The sequence below is a fragment of the Microchirus variegatus genome (genome assembly GCF_963457635.1).
Source record: "Microchirus variegatus genome assembly, chromosome: 23".
Classification (NCBI taxonomy): domain Eukaryota; kingdom Metazoa; phylum Chordata; class Actinopteri; order Pleuronectiformes; family Soleidae; genus Microchirus; species Microchirus variegatus.
This window is the reverse complement of record NC_139824.1, coordinates 3,398,637-3,420,204: the sequence shown is the minus strand read 5'-3', so window position 1 is coordinate 3,420,204 and position 21,568 is coordinate 3,398,637.

Here is a 21,568-nt window from a genome sequence, read left to right as displayed (position 1 = left end):
ACCATGCAATTGTTTGTTTTGCTGTCTTTCCATGTACTTATAGAAAAAACCTTAATTTTTGCAATTGCCTTGTCCATAAATCACATTTTTAGCTTACTTTCTAAGTCACATAGACTTATAGCCTGGAAAACAAATGATAATACAAAACAGAGTTGCCAATATAACAGATACGCAGGAATGGTGCAATCTAATATTTGAACAAACGACAAAGCAAAAAAGAACAAAACACTTAATTGAGTCTGGATAAGAGAAGAGTGACTGTCTAAAGCCCTTTATTTGCACAGTTTGCGCTCAGCAAGAGATGCATGAATTAAATTTAACAAAAGGCTGGGGTGAGAATAGATCGAGTTCATTGAGAGAACACTGCTTTTTCCACCTGAGATCAAAATGAGGCTTGATCGGATTTATTCTAATTTGAGAGTTTCTGTTTTGTTCTGTTCTGTAGAGTTTCAGTTAAGTTGAAATAAGCCTCATTTTGGTTTTACCCTCAATAAAGGAAACATTTGGGAGAGCTCTTTTCTAATTTTCTATTCCTGTGGTTGTTTCTGTTTCTTTAATTGCACAGTGTAGCTTGTCAACCTCATATGCTGTTCTACTTCCAAAGTGTAGTGACTGCCATCCAGCTATTACTGACATCATTAATGAAGAGAGAGAGGAGCATCCGCTTTCCTCTCACCAGGGTTGCAGCATTGACACCCATACATACAAATACACACACACACACACAGATGCCAACTAACAACACTACTGATCCAGATAATAATTAGCTGTGTTCATGCCTCCCTAAAATTCTGCTGGCCCACCCAATGTATCTTCCACTCTGGTGCCAGCACACACACACGCACACTATCAGGGGCATTTTATGCCAGCACACTATACTTAACCGCGTAGCCTACGCCTGCATAAAGACACAGGTCCGATACACGTGCATACAGACGTATTGCGAGTACACCAAATATGTACAATGTACTGACACCCAACTTTTAATTTTATTTAAATGATTATTGTACGTGCACACTGTCCTGAAAAAAAACTTTAAAAAAAACGGTGGCAGTATCAAGAGCTGGTGAGATGAGTATTGTCTTTAAGATCTGCTTATGCTTCAAATTCAACCACCTCGACTAACCCTTTTAAGATTGATGACGTGGTATTCATTTATGATCATCTACTGCTTCAGCAATGCTGGAAAACAGGACGAGTTCAGGAAATATTTTCCGGACAGTTCTTTATGTTATTTCCCCAATGAGCTGGGGTCGTAACAACATAAAATCTTACACTTTAACATCTGATTTCATGGAAGAGATTTGTGAACATTATAAAATCGCTATAATGTGACAGTGTAAACATATCAAGTCTCACCCATTTCACTACAGTTTACCAATGTAGGCATAGTATGTCCTAATTCTTGTTGAGGAAGAAGGGAGGGATGAGTGGTGAGGTTAAATATCCCTTTATACAAAGTGTTTTTTTCCAGGTGCACATTCTCAATGGAGGATAACGAGATATTTAAAAGATTAAGAGTTGAAGACATTATCTGACATGTCCCCACTTTGCTGGAGTTCTTCTTTTTTTTTTTTTTTTTTCTGTCAGGAGACATGACTCGATGTACAGTGGGCCATCTTCCAGCTTAAAGGTTGGCTGTTTGATCCCAGACTCCATGTCCCTGGGCAAGATGCGTAACCCCTACAGTGTGTGAATGTGTATGATATATGGGTACCAGAAAAAGGGGCTACATAGCAGCTGAATGGCAAGACTGCAGTGTAAAGTGTGGGGTCAAAAAAAGCTCTATATAAATACAGTTGGTTTGGGGGTTTTATTTGTTTGTTTTCTGACAGCAGCATGTCGGATCTACTGCAAAAACATGGTTTCGGAAATAACATAGCACATTATTGAAGGATCGTGTCATTTCATAAAAGGTAAATTTTAAACACTACCTAACCCAGGAAAAGAGCTAAAAGTGAGAAATAGGACTGACAATATACCATGTGTGTATAGTGGGGTAAGGGGGTTTCTCAGGCTATCATGTAAATAACAGCAGACTGCCAGTCACTGCCGTCCGCTGTGGAAATGGCACCCTATTCCAGACTCCAATAAAACCATGAGCTGAGTGACATTTAGCACAAGTGCATGTGTGATTGTGTGTGCAATGTTGTGCTTGTGTATTATTTTTATGTGTTATCATCTTTTCATTTCCGCTTCTTGCCTGCTTTGAAAGTCATAGAGATGCCAGGCCACAGCCCTAAATCATCAAGGACGTGCATGAGTGTCTATATATACGTGTGTGTGTGTGTGTCTACTGTAATTCTCTCATTCTAAACACAGTCTATCTCTTCCTGCCATCACTCTCATCTCTATTTCCTGTTTTTTCTCTATATATCAGCTATTTACAGAGTCTAAACCCCAGAGCTGCATATGGTTGGAGTTTTATTATTCTCTTCACATTCTGTTATTTCTTCCTCTATCTTCAAGCCATCCTGTTTTCCCATCTACTCTCATTGTACTTTGCTTCAAGGTCTGTAGTACTTGTATGTGTAATAAATGACAGCTCCAAGGAGGCAACATATGTGATATCCTTACATTACCCTCTACGTTGTTATAACACATATTAGTTCTCAGTGTATTAATACATGATGAGGATTCAGCTGGGAAAAACAAGTGGGGAAAAAAAAGCATCATATTTCAACTAAATTAGCAGAATCTATCCTCTGCCATCTATTCCACCAAGACTGTTTCCTTTAGTCCTGTCTGTCTAAGGTGGTGCATCATCAACAGCTTTGGAGCAAAGATGTGGATAATGAACAATATATTAATACACCTCTCCAGTGTGTGGTGGTTGGGGAGGGGCACACATGATGTGTGATGGAAAACAGGAGGATGCGATTAAAGAGAGCACAAATAATACACTTGCAGTGTGTGTGTGTCTTGTTAGAAGACTTAACCCTGGATGGAGGGCAAGGTGAGCCGGGGCAGACAGCAGTAAAGAAATGGGGACGGATGTGGTGTTAACAAGGATTTCAAAAGAGATTTGGTGAGCAAGATTGGGGCGTCACCGAGGCTTACTGCAATGAGATGAACCAGGGAAAAGAGCAGAAAGAGACAGAGGGTGAACATGTATGAAGCAAGTGTGACCGTACAAATGAGAAAACCCTATTGTACCTGACATTATCACCCGTTTCATGTTCACACCATGAAGATGGATTAAATGTACTTTTTCGATGCAAAGACACTGAAATTAATTTTCTTTATTTCTCACTGAGACACAGGTGACATACAAGTCACCTCAGCTAACACGGAAGCTTTTTAGAATCAATTTGCTCCCATTGTTGAAGTGTACTTTCAATCTATATGTAATTATTCTCACAAACTTTCAGTATGTGAACCCACTTTTTAAAGATCACAATACAAATTGTACAATATAATTGTGGTTTTTTTTAACAGCTGTATATGTAACATCTAATATCATTTTGATAGCCATTGCTCTTAGAAACGTTCAACAAGCACTTTAGTTGATACGCCACTTGTATGGTCATGTATAATCTCTAACTTAATCGGGGCAAATAAGGATAACCCAACATTTAAAACAATGCATTTCTTTGTGATTAATTTTAAAGATGTACATATCTAATCATTAGCATCTTATGAATATTTCAAACTTAATAACAACGTTTGTGTTTTTCATTAGATACAGCTTTGTGCTTATAACAGCTACTGGAGCCAAAAGCATCTCGACTCTGAACCAGAGATGAAGCAAGTGTTGCTGCAATCTCAGCGACAAGCTTTCTAATTTCTAATTTATGGCATGTTTCCACCGGCTCTACTCACCACAGCACGGTTAAGATGCCTTACCACTAGCGTAGTACCTGGTACCATGTACAATTTTTAGTACCTGCTCTGGCGAGGTTCCAAGCGCGCTGAGTAAGTACTATGCGTGACATTTCCAGACTGCTGGATACTGATTGGCCAGAGGTCACAGGAAGAGATGTCCTGCCAGAGCCAGATAGAGTACACAGCTTCAGATACCCCTTGCTAAATTTTACTCAAGTTCAAGTAAAAGTACTACAGTCAGATGTCTACGTAAGTAAAAGTACTGAAGTACTTGTTTTTTTTAAAAGTACAAGAGTACATTTTATCTTTATATATATATATATGTTATATATATATACAATAAATATAATATATAGAATGGAGCGAACTCACTGCTTGTAGAGAGGAGAGGGAGAAGTTCTGAGTGCTGAGTGAAGCGTTGGCAATCCGTAGCTCTCGGTTGAAGCAGAGATATCCGTAGCTCTCAAGAGGCAGGAGATGTTACGACCTGAGGCAGAACAACGTTGAGTCAGAAATCCAGGAAGTCAGAGTTGATAGACTAGATAAACACAGGAGAATCACTGGGATGGTACCACTGGAGTGTAGAAAACGATCTGATGCTGGTGAACAGGCGGCTCAGGCTTAAGAAGCTTCCTGATTGCTGATCAGGAGCAGGTGGGGAGGAGCCACAGCAGGTGTAGCTGATCACCAGCGTCCTCAGTGGAAGTAGGTCAACCACGCCTCCTGCAGAGAGAGAGCAGAATAGAAACCCACACACGCCAAAAATAATAGGGATAGGGAAGAGGGAGAGTGTGATCATGACACATGGTTTGCTAAGGGCACCACTCAGCGTTTAAGTAGCAGGGTTGTTAGTCGGCTCTCATGTACGAATTCGGCTAAAAAAGACGGCTAAAAAAAAGGAGATGTTTTCCTCGTACTACGCCAGCTTGTCACCTAGTGATAAAGCAAGTTATGCTTGGAAATTCACTTTGGTGAATGGGATACAGCTTGATGACACATATGCTTTATGCGCCGGTGAGTGGATTAATGGCGAGACAAAGTGGCCCCGTCTGCAGTGGCCCGATATCCACTCGTATCTGATCGACACTCCAAGTCTTTATTCCAAGGAGAACTTAAAGTCCTTCATGACTCTGGATGCTTATGAAAGTGAACTGTTACATTATTAGCAACACAACTTGTCCAGATTTTTTCCGGCTGCTTCCTACAGCTCCACAAACTTCCCTGGGAAGGGCGAGCAGAACAAGTACGGCGGACAACGTGAGTGTCTTTAAGAGGTTTTATTCTACACACAACAATAGGTTGTAAACCGACAAAGCATACAGCTTCTCAGAGGTGGAAAGTAAAGTAAAAGTACCAATACTTTGATGAAATATTACTATTACTATTAGAAGTAGACCCAGACGCCGTCCTGTACGGACCTGGACCTACAGTGTATAAATTATTTAAGTATTTTAAATGTTGACGAGGTGCTTTTATTTTGACCGGCACAGCTTCTCTAGACTTTACGGTATTGGTTGAGCGAATCCGGAAATCCACTGACCAATTGCATTCGACTTGAGCCATCCCACGTGACGCCACTAAAAGCCAATCAAATATGTGCATCCCGCTAAATAGCGAGTGACAGACAGGGAGACTAGTGAGCGATACAGTGAGAGAAGATGGAGAAAAAAGACAGTTTACAGCGAGAGAAGACGGAGAAAAAAAAGACAGTTTACAGCGAGAGAAGACGGAGAAAAAAGAGAGTTTACATCGAGAGAAGACAGAGACGAGTGAGCGGTACAGGTAGAGAAGAGTGTGCCAGAGAAAAATAATTAACAAGGCACTCTCTAAGAAGAGAAAATTGGACAGCGAAAATGGAGCTTTCAACCCAGAATGGACAGACTCATTCATATTCATTCTTCCCCCTGGAAGCACAAAAACAGTCTGTCTCATATGTTCAGAGACAGTGGCACTTGTAAAAAGTGGCAACATGAAACGCCACTATGAGACCAAACACAACATTTTTGACCAAACACACCGACTCAAATGTGAACTTAGGTCAAAGAAAATAAGCACTCTCAGAGCTTCTTTTCCTTTAAGAGAGAAGAAAATACATAGGGGTTAGGTTTTTTATTATATCTATTATATATATATATATGTATATATTATTATATTATGTTCAGTGTTACATCTATATAATTGTATAAAAGTGACAATAAATATTGTTGAAATGTTTTGGAATTGTTCTTTCTATATTTGATCTGACAGTCAGTTGTTGTTTACATGCAGACTACTAGGCTACTTCAGTATATATCCCACTACCAAATAATAACGTTAGACATTATGACGTTCCGGACCTTTGCTTGAGGAAATGTTCTCAAAGTGGACCTATTAGAATTTTAGTTGATTATCCCTGGTATAGGATTTATAAAGTAACTAAGTACAATACTTGAGTCAATACGTACTCAAGTAAAATACAAAATCCTGATTTTAAATTGTACTTAAAAAATACAAAATACACAAAAAAAGTATTCAATACAGTAACTTGAGTAAATGTATTTCGTTACATTCCACTTCTGCAGGTTCTGATGATCAGTTACTGATGAAAAACAGGAAAATAAACATGCTCCATACCTGCTGGGAAGTTCTACACAACTAGCAAAGCAACCGGAGTACATTAGCTTCTAAGCTACGGTAGTTTGAATTAAACTTGAGTTTAATTACGATGTTGCTCTCAAACATTGTTTGTTTTTTAACATTGTTATGCATAGTAATAATTACTTCATTCATGTTAGCTTGTTACCTGATGCCAAAAATGTGCCAAAAATGTACGTAATGTTAACTGATATGGAGCGAGCACGGCAAATTCTTGCTTCTTTTATCATTTGCTTGTTCCAGCTACTCCTTCCGATGTCTTGCAATTTTGCAAACAAGGGAGCAGTCCAATAAATATTTAGGTCCACATCCTGTAGTAATTTTTTGTCATCTTAATACATACAGTAGTTGTATCTGCTTCTAACTGACTATGACTTATTAACTTTTGTGGGACTACTGAAGGAAGCAGACAAGAATCGTTCTATGATCTCTGTTCACTGACTGTATTGAAATCCAACTGTGAACACTCTGTCTCACTGGCACAATGTGTGAACATCAGTCACAGGACACACTCTGTACCAGAGCTGCTCAGCTGGGTATTATTACAGCAGTTAAAAACTGCTTAATTCCCAAGAGGTTTGGGCTTTCCTGTCATTGACTGATGCATGCGAGGGGGGTGTTATCTACCACTCAGAAGTGCACTGGCTTAGTCATGACACTGTTTTCATGTTATTCTGTTCTCTGAGAAACATGCTTTTTCAGGAAGAAAGAAGTCAAATATTTGTGTGAGTGGTTAACAGACCCATTTATTTACTTGATTGACTGACCATCTGAAAAAGTTTAATCCAAAGGTTTGATTCAAAAGATTGTCTCACCTCGTAAATCACCTGTTGAGAATCCTTGACTTCTTTTTGGGGCGGAAGCACTTTTTGCTGACATAAGCCACTTATCCTGGTTGTTTTATTAAAAACAAGGAACTTGATTGTTTCTAGACCATTGTTGCCTGCACTTCAACCATGGTGAAAGACCAGGGAAGATTGAGCAAATTAGTCTAAACAATCCACAGCCACAACCAGAGCTGCCCTACATACAGTATTCTTAAATAGACACACGTAACAAGAAACATGCACACACACACATGGAGAAAAAAAAAGCAAAAAATGTAAGATTTTCATTGAACTCTGGAAAACAAACATTCCACAAACTGTAAACTGAGCAGGCAAAAATCTAATTATTATAAACTAACTAAATGAGAAATAAACAATGAATACCCTGCTGAATTAACCAAAAATACAGTATGCCAAGTCCAATAAATAATGGAAATAAGGGAAATAAATCTGACGTATGAAAACACATGCTGGGTCCAAATGTCATGACCCTCCGTTTATGTCAGTTTGTGTCGGTGTTTCATTGAAGTGAAGTTTTCAGCTGCTTCTTTATGTCATGATGATCCTCATCAACTTTGTCACTTTTTCCTTGGTGAAACGGCTTCTTTGGGCTGTTTTGTACGGTGGCCCTGAGGTGCAAAACACAAACACAAATCACAAAACTTGGGAATTTATTATTATTGAAAGCTTTTTGCAGACTGTGTGGACCCTTGAAAATGGCAACAGCATTCAGTCCAATCCAATCTTTGTGTAAAGTGCTGTACAGTCATAAAGCAAACATTGAAAAAACATAGAGGATAAAACATGAACAGAGCACAACACAGATAGCAGGTGAGAGGCAAAAGCAGGGAAACTGGTAATGTGTACTAATGTTTTTGAAAATAATGGAACAATGGAAAATAACTGAAACTACATCACTGGTGTTTCAGAATGAAGTCCTTAAAAAAAACTATCAAAATTTGGTCTGCCACAATATTAGAACCAGCTGAGTGTATCTGTAGGTACAAAACAAGGCCATCAGATGAAGCCTGGATTAATAGAGGAATCTTTTCATTTCAGCTTTCAAATAGAGATTAAAAGCAGTCTTGATTAAAGGGATACTTCACCGTCGAGAAGATGAATGTCTATTAAAGCTAGGTCATCTATGTAGTAGAAATGTGAAATAATATTTGAAGCAAGTGCCTTCTTGGGGGAATTAGTTGGCGGATACACTACGGACCTGCAAGTTACACAGGGTTGTTTTCTATGGTGCTAAATTAGACGTGCAGTAAAAACGAAGGAAAGGACAGGCAGTAAGTTCCCATTATTTGCCGGTCAGAGATTCAGAGCGGTACATGCATGACTGAAGCCGGAAGACTAAGCTAAGCTAAGCTATGCTATGCTAAACTTGTTTTCAAGTTTTGGAGAAGTCACTCAAGACAAAAGCTGGAAACTCAGAGGGTTCACGGGTCATTTCCAGTAGGAAGACGTCACTGAGAGGTAAGACTGAAGCTAACACTCCACTCTGTTTCTGCTCATAGTATACGATGTGATATAGTTGTCGGCAGTAAATCGACAACGTTGTCACAGTAACGTTTGATAGACAATTACACACACGTTATATGCACCTAAAGTGTTAGCAAATTAAAGCCACACTCTTTTCGCTGGAGAATAATGTCAGTGTTATTCAAATGTTTTATTGTTATTCATGTTTGTTCAAGAAGCCACAGACAATGTTGTCATTTTTATCTAATGTTATTCAAAGCCTATATAGACCACATTAGAATGTTCACAGCTCATTCAGTTGACATTTTTTTTCTGAAAGGTTTGTTTTTGTGGAAAAAAGTCAAATCTTCGTTCATGTTTTATGTGTAATTGTATTCCTTGTCCTTTACAGTTGAAGCATGGTTTAATCAAGTCTTGGAGAAACTCTTCACAGCATCCAGCTCTGCTCCTCTTCACCAGACTCCTCCAGCTGTCCCACATCAGATTCTGACATGCTCATCGTGAGCATCAACAGTCTTCATAGACACATTAGTAGATACTCAGCTTCAGGAGCTGAGTATCTGAACAACACAGGCAGGTAAAACCAGACGATCATCTTTCCCCAGTCTCTCTGGATCCACTCCATGAATTGACGGCACGCTGTTCGGTGATATTACTGTCTGCGAAACAAGAACACAACGTTAGGGAATCGAAGTATCTGTTCTTACAGTAGCATAGATGTAAATGAACTATAGAGATGCTAACGTTAGCTCAGCTGGCGTTACATATAAATATGGACAAATGTAGTGGTAAAAATAAATATAAAACAAAATACTCACTTTATATGCCGTTTTGCCAACGGGGAACGGGCGTTGTGTGCGGCCAGGGCAGTGGGGCTCTTGCCAGGCCGCAGTGGGTGCAGCGGCGCCTGGAGCCACATCGGGCGTCTTGTAGCCAGAGCCCGCGGCAAAATGCAGGTCTTTTACCTCGCAGCCATATCAATTTGAAAACTATATTGTCTTCTCAGTTTACAAGGCCAAATTAAAGGGAGCCAGAGCCGGTCATAACTGTAAGCAAAGATGGCAGACACATTCTGGGAATGAAGTCTAGTCCCCTATGGGTGAGTCTAAAAAGTGCAGAACTAGTGTTGTAGTCTCAACAGAAATCCCCCCCCCCCTAACACTTCCTCCTACAATGATGCAAAATTACAAATTTTGCGTCATTGTAGGAGGAAGTGTAAAAGGTAAATACGGACTTCTCCAGTCTCAGGGGAGAATGAGAGAGTGTTGAATGCCCATTCAAAAATATGACTGGGTTTCTAACAATGCAAAGCTTAAAGCAAATGGGTGGAGTGTTCCTTTAATCCTTAGTGCTCACGGATCTGTGCCACAGGTGCACCCTTAACTGTAGTGGGAATAATACACAACTCCTTATATGGACATCCTGGGGTTGTGTGTTATAGGTCATATCCTCGGGCTTTACAGGATGCATTTTTTCGTCTTCTTATGTGTTGTTGAGTCAAAGATATGATTCCATTTATATTGCATATTTAAAAAAACAAACAAAAGAATGCATATATGTTTTAAAATTGTAATGGGGGAAAAAAAGCCTAAATGCTGTGTGTTCTAAGGCTTAAATGAAGGTTGATTGGCAAGTGTATAAGCCTTATGAAATAAACATGATTTGGTTCTACCATTTATCTTAAATGTGTGTCAATTCACACAAGAAAATAATTCACAGGTGTGTTCAGTGACTGCCTCCCTTCCATGACTCCATTTAGATTTATATGCTGGGCACATCCCATGGTTCCCAACAATTCAACATGTTTTAAAGAGCCAATGTGAAGCTCCAGCATTTTAATCCACTCACTGCCATCGTGGATCATGTCTACCTTTTGCAAACAAAGCTATATTTACAACAACAACCTTTGCAGTGACATTTTTAATTTGTCCTACTCTATTAAGAAATATGTGATACTCCCACGGAGAGACTGATGTCCAGAGTAATAATTGGTTTTAGAAAGGACAAGGTTTGTGCAAGAAAAATGAAAGGTCTGAAGAAATATGACAAAAGACAGGAGTGATTGTGAAATCATTCCACCCCACTTTCTGACAGCATGATGTTTAGTAAATGATGATGGAAATATATCTGATAGATGCTAATTGTGGAAGCATATGGAACAAACATACATAATTATAGCCTTGTGTTGATCAATTTGTTTTTGTAAATGTCTGGAATTGTTCACGTCATTATTTAATTCCAGGAGATGTTGCAGAAAAGACATACATCTGATCAGATAAGGACTACATCTGACTACACAATACAGCACTACAACACTTGAAATAAACAGCTCTAACGGTGAAATCAAAGGATTTGTTCATATGTCTTTATTTATTGGGGGAAACAACAGTTCACTGTGTGCAAATATGCTGCTGGGAGCTGAGGTGTAATTTTAAAAACTGAGTTTATTCAACATATAGCGTGGCAGTTTAAATATTATTACAATGCTTATTATTACGTCAGTTACACTAGCATGACCAGAAAACTGCAGTTAACTGGATATTTTCTCTCAGCCCCTCTGTCATCAACAACCAAACAAAGTAACTTAAATCACCTTCCTTTGAACTTCAGGAGACCCTCTTGACATACATGCCATAAAACCTTGTTGTCCTGTAATTGGCTGATTAGATATTTATGTTAACAAGCAGTTGAACAGGTGTACCTAAGAAAGGGGTTATTGAGTCAATATATACTATTTCAAGTACCTTGGTCATGAAAATAAAACTGTTGGTGAAAAATAAGTTGCGCCTATTTCTACATCCATGTTTGTCACTGCTTCTTCTCCTATTACTGGCCATGTGATTGAAGCCATAAAAAACACACACAGATGTTTGACTTTTCTTTCTTTTCCCTGTTTTTCCTTTCTTGTTTTACTCTTGGATCCCTCAGTCCCTGGTGTGTCCACTGAGCTGTCACACAGTACTGGAGCATGGCCTTAACTCTGTTTTGCCATTCTGTCATCCTGAATACTCCCCGACCATCCATCCATCCATCAATCCACCAGCACCACCTGGAGTGCCCCCTTCTCTGTTTCCCCTGTGGGATTTCTGAATGACCAACGCATAGACCTGTAACTCTCTCCATGTGTGTTTGTGTGTGTGTGTGTGTGTTTCTCTGTCTTTCTGTGTTATAATACTGTAACAGATTCACAGGTGAGCAGTCACGGAGCAGGTGTCTAACAATCTGTCTCTCTCTCTGTTCTTTCTTCTTAGCCGACTGTGCACACTCACAGATGTTAACATGGATGGTCAGCGATGATCTTGAGCTCAAACACTTTGGCCATCCTTATCACACAGTGTGTGTGTGTGTGTGTGTTTGTGTGGTGTGTGTCTGCCAGTGTTTGTGTGCGTGTGTGTGATGAATGGGCCGGTGCCAGGCGGCGTTCCCTCGGTGGCCTTGGATCAATCTGCTTATCTGTTAGCTGCCAGCACTGCCAGTGATTAACGACCAGCTCCACACACAGCACATCCTTATTCATTACCACACACGTCACACACATGCGGGTGCACACTCAGGCAGGCGGGCCAGTGTACGAACGCGCGTACACGTGCCCAAGACATCCTTTTTCATTATGGTGGACGTCCACATTGGGGACAGTCTGCAGTTGGAAGGCAGGGAGGTGAGAGATAGATAGATGGGTGCAGCATAAATGCTGAACCACACATGCATCTCCAGCCACTCAGTATCTCTTGCATCTTCCCCTCTATATTTCTTCCTCTTTTATGTTCTTAAGTCTTTCTTCTTTCTGACCTCCTTCCCACCACATCTGACCTCCCACCAGACCTATGTGTGCATGTGTACACATTCATTTTACTGAGAATTCACATATTTGCGCAGACATTATTGGGCTTGCTGTGCTCTTAACCAGTCTGTCCAGTCTGGCTACATCACACACCAACGCACGGCACAGAAATTATTTTCCAGACTGGTAAAAATAATGTGGAAGAGGTGTAGCTACATGGAGGGGAAAAATATCAACAATATATGATATCAAAAGAATAAAGCCAGTATTTAGGAGCAAACTAGTGACTAGACCAGGGGTCAACAACCTTTATTATCAAAAGAGCCAATTTTGGCATCTTAAAGAGCCCATATTATACCCTATTACCCCAAGTTAAACTCGTTCCTGATGCCCTAATGAACATGTCTGTGTCATGCTTTAGTCAAAATATCATAAGGATGAAGCACAATAGCAGTTCAATAACCCTGCCAAAACAGCCCTTTTCAGAATGCTCGGTTTTGTGCCTGGTTATTTACATGTGAATGGGACCCAGGTAAACACACACCCACTGCTTCCAGGGGAGTGTCGATCTAACTTACTATCCACAGCCATACTGTCGCCACTTATCACCTATTGTCATGCACCGTCGTCACAACCCCCGCTCTGTATACCCCATAGTAATGTCCGTTTACCCGTTGTTACTGCATTTCACCGTAATGCATAGTGTGACCACGATTTTGGCTTCTCGCGATCATAAAACCATTAGAATCAAAGAAAAACGATTAATGCACCGCGCGGCGTGTATGTAAATTCCTATGCTAGAAAAACACCTTGAATGCACCAGTGTTACTGCAGCTGCAAGTGACGTGTGTGGATCAATAATGAGGAGAGAACGTGGAAACACGACAGAAAGGCAGCCTTTGGTTGAGAAGAAATATAGGACAACATCTACATCTTTCTGCAGTGCTTTCAAACGTGTGCTCTTCATATTATTGATCCACACATGTCACTCACTAACTGCAGCGGCACGTAACTGGTGCGTTCAAGGTGTTTTTCTAGCATAGGAATTTACATACACGATCAACAACAAAGGGCTTGTGAAGCTTGTGAACATTTTTTTCATAAATAAAATATATCCACTGGACACACAAATCCTCTGAGGCTGGAAGTTTGTGTAAAACACTGTGCTCCGCTGTGCAGCCACTATTCCTCCCTCGCCTGCACTCTCGTATTTCACAGGGACAAGGAGGAGCTACGGTGGAGCTGTGAAGTACTCTGCCTGGCGGGGTGCCAACATTCACGGCGGAATGTTCGCTATGTCGTAACTCCGCGGGAGGTTTAAACATCGCGTGTTTTATCGCCTATACTTACACTAAGTGGAACCACTAAAAAATGACTGAGTCTTGTTTTTTCACATTTTGGGGACTGGTATGGCCCAAATATAAGTATAAGTAAAATGATTAAAAAGTTGATTTTGCACAATATGGGCCCTTTAAAATGAAGATAACACAGTGTTTAGTTGTATATGTAGTTATACTATATTCAGAGTGATTTGAATCCATCCAAAAGCTTATTTCTAGTATGTTTGACAGAAGTTTTTAATGCAAATGAAGGTGATACAAGATACTAATTACAAGTTTTTGTTGTCATCCACTGTAAACAAACTATAGTTTGTTGCATTTATGAAATTATAGAACAAAAACTGTTGACATTTTATTGCTGTTTTTAAGCCCTGACAGGAGCAGCAAGAGATGGGGAAGAGCAGTAAAGCAGTAAAATGCTTTGATAGAAATAATTATTTTCTATTGAGCTATAAATGAAAAAATAATAAAATTGCATATTAATAAGTAAATAAATAAATAAAGCGGATCATCACAACGTCCAATATATAAAATAATAATTGCACATAATTAACGAAATAAGTTGCCCATTTTTTGGGAAACCAGTTCAAAACCTACCGTTGCCAGTACGTATTTTTTATGGAGTATATGCAAAATGTTAACAATGTAAACTTCTCCCATGTTAGTTGCTTCTTTAAATTCAATAGCAACAGTACGTCAGTAATAACACATACATTAAAATATAGCATTGTGTCTCCACTGTCCCTATGAAGATACAAAAGCAACAAAAATTAACTCTAAATGGAGATAAATAACCTGAGTTTAGAGGGTATGAAAAAGTTGAAACAAGAATCATTCCCAGGGGAGGCAAAAAAAAAGGCTACAAAAAGATATACAAAAAACGCTCCGACTGGAGGAAAACCTGGCAGAAAAACTACACAAAATAGAATCCACTCTTAAAAAACGAGGACCTACAATTAGCTATGAAACTTAAACAAAATCATAATAGGATCAAGAGGTGAAAACAAAACTTAATCTTAATCTAGAGCTAAGACACGAAACTAAGGTATCAAATTTACAAACAAACAAAAAAAAAATCACTCGACTCGAGGAACAAAGGCTTACATTTGGAAAAACCGCTGTGGACAGGACTTGGAAGCGGGCTCAGGTGACCAACGGACGAAGACACTCTGGCACAAGACAAAGGAAACACAGACTATTTAAGCACGTGAAGGTAATGGGGAACAGGTGGAGGCAATTGGTAATCAGGGCAGATGCACCAGTGGCACATGAAGGAAGTGCAAGTGCTCTGAAATGAGAGAAGAGTAACCCGGGATTTCCACCGAGCACCGATCGCTTCCATTTTAATCAATGTGAGCATTTGCACCGTCGTGGCACGTCTCAGCAGCATCCCAGACTATCGATAGGTAGCAGCTCTATTTTTACCGCTGCTGAGTCGTACCAAGCTCACCAGAGCAGATCGCAAGCAGACCGCAAGTCCGACACAATCAGTAAAACTCTTCCGCCCTCCCTTTCAAAATAAAACACAATACGCAGGTCATATAGCCTATCGCAAATTCACATCAACCTTACATTGTAACCGGGTAGCACCGGTTACCAGGTCAACAGTCAATTGATCAGAGAGTCTCGGAGAGTCATAATGTAAGAAGAGAGACTGATTGTTGAAGTGGAGAAACATAAAATCATTTGTGACACCAGATCAAGAGTTAGTTTATGGACTATAGGATTAAAACAATGTGGATTTTAGTGTTCCACATGTTTACAGTCTCATCAATAAATGTGTCTTTTGTTCTTTGAAGTTAGCTCGAGAGAATTTTCTCGAAAAGCAACTGCCATGAGGCAGCTGGGAACAACTCTTTGACAGGGGTGAGAACAAAAATGGGAAAATTGTAAGCTGGATAGATGAACAGTGAGCTGAAATGCAATTTAAAGGTCCAGTGTGTGAGAATTAGATGAATCTAATGGCAAGACTGCAGAGTGTAACAAACCGATGAGTCAGCTGCTCACCCCTCCCTGTGTGATGTGTGATCAGATGTGTGTCAGGCAAAGGTCTGCCTTTACAAGTTTACCACAAAGGATGTTGTTCATCGCGAACTCCAAATTGTGAAACTTGCTCATGGCTGGATTATCAGTTCAGGTTGCTGTAAAATTACGGCAGCTGAAGATGGTTGCATCCTTAAGGCCTTTGTGTAAAGTACATGTAAAACACTTTTTTCTAAGGCCATGAAAACAAAGGGATTCTAATTCCTGAGTAAATACAAACATAATAATGAGTAGTATGTTCAATTTTGCCAGTAAAACATAAATGTTCTGTAAAATACAGAAGAGCTGCTCACCTTGATGTAAAACTATACTTACCTTTCTTGCATTTTTACACTTTTCTTTTGTAATCTTAAATTGCTCCTAATAAGCATATGGCACTTTAAACGTAAGATAAACCCACCAGGTTTTGAAACTCATTATTATTTTATTATCATATTATTATGATAAAAGTATGACCAATATTCAGCCCGAATAAAATAATTAGCCTTGCCTCGCCTCTGTCATCTGTTGTGCACCTCGCCGTTCACTGTTGCAGCTTGCAAGTCAGAGCAGTGTTGCCATAGTGGCAACTTTGTCGCTAAAACTGCCGACTTTTTGTGGTGTTTGGAGACTCTCATGTGAAAGCACGTATCACTCTGCAGTTACTGAGCTCAACATGCAGCGTATGTTGTTGTGCTCCCAAAGCACAGAAACCTCCGCAGACCCAGCCTACAGTCAGAGCAGCGAGAACAACCTCACCACTCTGTGTCCAGGCTGCTAATGAATCGTGCATGCGCATAGCCGCTGCCGTTCCGCCCTGGAGGGTGGTATTTTAAGGGAGGCGGAGGTGTTCATGTTCAAATTTGCTGAGAGACATGCAAGAAAGGTAAGTATACCCTTAGAATAAGTTCAAAAACATTGGGTGTGTGGTAACACAATATATTCCAATGCTCATGTTTCAGTTAAGAATCTGTGCATTTGATCAGTCATTGTTTTTGGTTGGAAGTAGTCACTCAATATTCTTGTCTGAAAAGCAAAAGTAAAACAATAAGGTAAAAATCCATTGAGTGCAGATTTTCATTTCTGCTCTCATTGATGATGTGGCAGATTGGAAAAGTAGTGGAGACAAAAGGTATGACATGCAGCCAGATTTAAACATGGGCCACTGACTGCAGCTCGGCCTCACACAATGCTGATTAAGCCATTCTGATCACCATGACTTTCTCTCTCTCTCTCGCTGTATTTCTTAGTGTAGCAGTTTCTTTTGTGTTTTTGTGTCTGTGGAGACATTCCCACACTGCACACAGAGCGACACATTTGGTATTACTCGAGGCAGGTGAGTCAGAAAAAGCACACAGCAAAAGTAAGAGTAGACAGCTTCAAACAGCAGCAATATGGCTGAAAACACCAATAAGAACGCACAAAAAGTTTCAGATATGGATTCCACAGCTTAAGATAAACCTGGATATTTAGTAGGACTTCATAATTGTAATCTCATCACAGCCAGTGAGATTATTTAAAATGATTGTGTGATATTAAAAATGTCTGCTCTGAGAACAGCAAACAAATGCTCCCTGAACAGCCTTAGTAGTTTACATACAAGTCAATGCACAGACTAAATTTTCACTTTGGCGGAAAATCACGCTGACGAGATGGCCAATCAGCGTCAAGACTCTCCAGATGTTGTGACAGCAGCCAGACTCCGCTCATAATGAAAGAGGAAATGCATATTTGTGGGAACTCTGAGTTGCTATGTGTACTCTATCGTTGTGGAAACATCTGTCCGGCCACATGGTGTTGTGAAACCACGCAGAGAAGACATTTCCACAACAGAGAATGCAACAATGCAATGCCTCGGTTGATGGTGAAAAGAAATGCCCATTACTTCTATTTAAAATACGATGACTTGCAGCCAGCTCTCTCATTGTGTCCATCGCGTCACAAAATGTACAAAATTATCCAGCGGTGCAATGTGAGCCCGGTGTGAACACAGCATTAAGGCCTTCATGTGCCAATCACCACTGCTGCTCTTTCCTTTTTGCTTTTCCTAAGCAGCTCCAATGCAGCTCCAATGTCCTGGATGCAGCTTGGTTACCTTATTTCCAAATGCGTAAATCTATCATTTTGAGTAATGCTGTATTACGTTACTAGATGTAGTCACACAAGCTGCCAAACACTCACATGGGCCTGGGTAATGAAGTAATAACAACATTTAACACAGTAGAACAGAGAAACAACACAAAAAAAGTTGTGGCCAGATAAACATTCTAACCAGGGACCATATTGCTGTGGGGTGATGACACTGTTTTAGCCCTGCTTGAGTTGATGAAATAGTTTAAATAATAAATAATAATTAAAATGGTTTAATCAGTAGCATAAAAAAATACCACAAAGCCATGGCAATTGTTGTTAGATGATGAAATAAAGAGTTAACACCACACACAGAAGATCACACCACAACTTATATAGTATGTGTATATGTATGGTACATGTATGACATGTCAAAAATGGAAGGAAAGGGGTAAATTGGTTTTATTTACAAAAGGAATCCAATTAAAATAGTTGGAGGCCAGCAAGTGAAAAAGAGAAATGACAAGCAGAGCAGGAAAGGAAGGGGACAGAGGGACAGAGACACTTCCTTTTGTTTGCTGTAGTGGGGTAAAGAATATATTTATCCAAGTCAGACTAAAAAAATATGCATACAGCCAAGAAAGATGAATAAATACATAGAAAAACTAGAGGCATCAACTTCTCTCTCTCTGTCTCTCGCTCTTTCTCTCCTGTCTCCTCCTCCCTCTCTGTGTAATGTGTATAATCTCAACCTCCCTTTTTTAATTCTCTCAGTTTATATACATGCATCTTTGGTCCATGTATGTTTTTTTCTGTGTTTATGATAGACAGAGAGAGAATGAACCATCTTGGCATCGTGTCTTTGATTTCATCTTTGGAAATAACACGCTGACTTCAAATGGCCTCAGCAGTGGCAGGTGAATGTTTCTGCATGTGAGACTATGTCTCTTCTGTATCTCATAAAAGTTAAGTCTGTTCTCACTGTGACTGCGTGTGTGTATGTTGTGACTTTGTTTCATACACCTTCAAGCTCTGTTACTTTGCACACCAACACAGGTAAAAGGTCTCAAGGCGGTGTAATACAGTGACTGTTAATTAAATGGAAGTGACATAGCATGAATGTGTTTATAGGCTTTAATTACATGCCTTCATTATTGATATTAATATAAATGCTTCTCCACATTCTTCATAGATCCAGGATGCTTCATCTCTGTTAATCACATTTTGTTTCTCTTCAGTCTAGTTTGAATAAGTTTCTTAGAATCATGATGAATCTTAACCGCAGTGTGACAAACCTCCTGAAGATTATTTACTGTGTTATTATCCATGTACCGCTCAAAAGATAAAAATGGCCCTGAACTTAGACTTCACTAAAGAAATCAGAACTCAGAATATTCAGTATCAAAGGTGACGTTATATTTTGTTCAACCTTATTCACTTCAGTGAAACACGTTGTTGGTGTCTTTGTCATTGGCTGGCCCCCATTTCTGATCCAAAACAACACATTTAAAAACACCTTAACTAAAATATATTGACAATTATTAGATCATAGACCTTTAGAAGAGTATTTTAGTTCTGGGCCAGAATATGTCAATCCCTTGTTGTAAAAGCTTAAAATTCATACACAGAAATTCAATGATCATTAAGAATTTGCAATTTAGTAACATTACTGTATCTTTAGTGTCTTTCTTTGCCTTTTTGACTAATTTTGCCTCATCTATTCAATATCAGTTGCATCTTATGGAATTGTATTTTTCTTCACAAACACTTTGTTTGCCAGTTTTAACCATCAAAACATGACTAACATGTAGCACAAGAAGATACTATTAATGTTTAGATGTTCTTAATGCCAAAAAAGAAGAAAAACAAACATGCAGACCAATCTGATACCTGTAAGGGAAAAACATTATTCGGCATTCTCTAAAGTTATCAGCTCCCATTCCCAAAGGTGGAAAAAGTACTAAAATATTGTACTCAAGTAAAAGTACCAATACTTTAATGAAATATTACTCAAGTAGAAGTAAAAAGTAGTTCATTTGAAATGTACTTTAAGTAAAAGTTACTTAGTTACTTTGTGTGGGGTGTGAGGGTAGTAGAAATATGACAAGGGGTCAGAAATCCAAAACTATTTTGGAGCTCACGCCCGGCGCGACACAGGATATTACGTCACTTTTGTATGCGCCCTCTATGTTCACGCACCAGTGCTGGTGCTAATCACCATATCATTTGTCTGGTTCTGGTGTATATTTTCCCCCTGTAGGTCTTCATTGTGCTGAATTTTTTTTTTTTACTCAATAACGGATAGGATTTATAAAGTAACTAAGTACAATACTTGAGTCAATACGTGCTCAAGTAAAATACAAAATCCTGATTTTAAATTGTACTTAAAAAATAAAAAAATACACAAAAAAGTATTCAATACAGTAACTTGAGTAAATGTATTTTGTTACTTTCCACCTCTGCCCATTCCTAAACACAAGCCGAAACAATTCAGGACGTTGCGTGCCACAACTATCTAATCACAGCAGCCTTGGTGTAGCACTGGCTCCAGTCTTTTGTCTACAGAATTTGTCTCTTCACATTTTCACTGAGCCTAACTGGACTGAGGCAGATGACTGACGATATTGCGCAGTCCTCCCCAAGGGCAGCTCAATGTAACACTTTTAAATATCCTAACTCTGGGACTCACAGGCAGACTGACAGAGGATGCCCAACTGTTAACTTATTTGTTTTATGTTCGGCATTGTCTCAGTTCTGCTCGGATCTGAGTTGCTTCCAATAAAGCTTTTCAACTTAAAGTGATAGTTCGGAATTTTGGACATAAGACCTATTTTCCAACTCAGCCGGTGTGATGGAGACGTCTGGAGACGTTTTCAAGAAATTTCATTCAGTTCTTCTAGTTGCCGAGTTCACTGTTGCTATGGCTAGCGCAAGTCAATGATACAAGTTAGCATGGCATTAAAAACACTCATACCGACTCCACATTGCACCCGAGGCAAATCGACTGTAACGGCAGACTATCGATGTACATATCTGTGTTGATAGAATGTTTGAAATAAAACCAACCTTGCAATTTGAAGGATTTATGTCTCAGCAGCAGCAGCAGCGCGTCATACTTCCGGCAGTGGTAGACTGATTACGCTGCCGGAAGTATAGTGCTGAGAAAGTAGTCCCTAAAAAATCCATGCGATGCGACGTTAGTTTTATTTCAAATATTATTCTATCAACACAGATATGTACATCGATAGTCTGCCGTTACAATCGATTTGCCTCGGGTGCACTGTGGAGTTGGTATGAGTGTTTCTAATGCCATGCTAACATGTATCATTGACTTGCGCTAGCCATAGCATCAGTGAACTCGGCAACTAGAAGAACTGAATGAAATTTCTTGAAAACGTCTCCAGACGTCTCCATCACACCGGCTGAGTTGGAAAATAGGTCTTATGTCCAAAATTCCGAACTATCCCTTTAACTCATCTCTGACTCCAGGAAACTCCATCTTTGGTCGACTCACTAAATAATCAAATCTCCGCAACAATACCAGTGTTGCATGTGTTTCCTCATAGTGGATAGAGAATATTTTC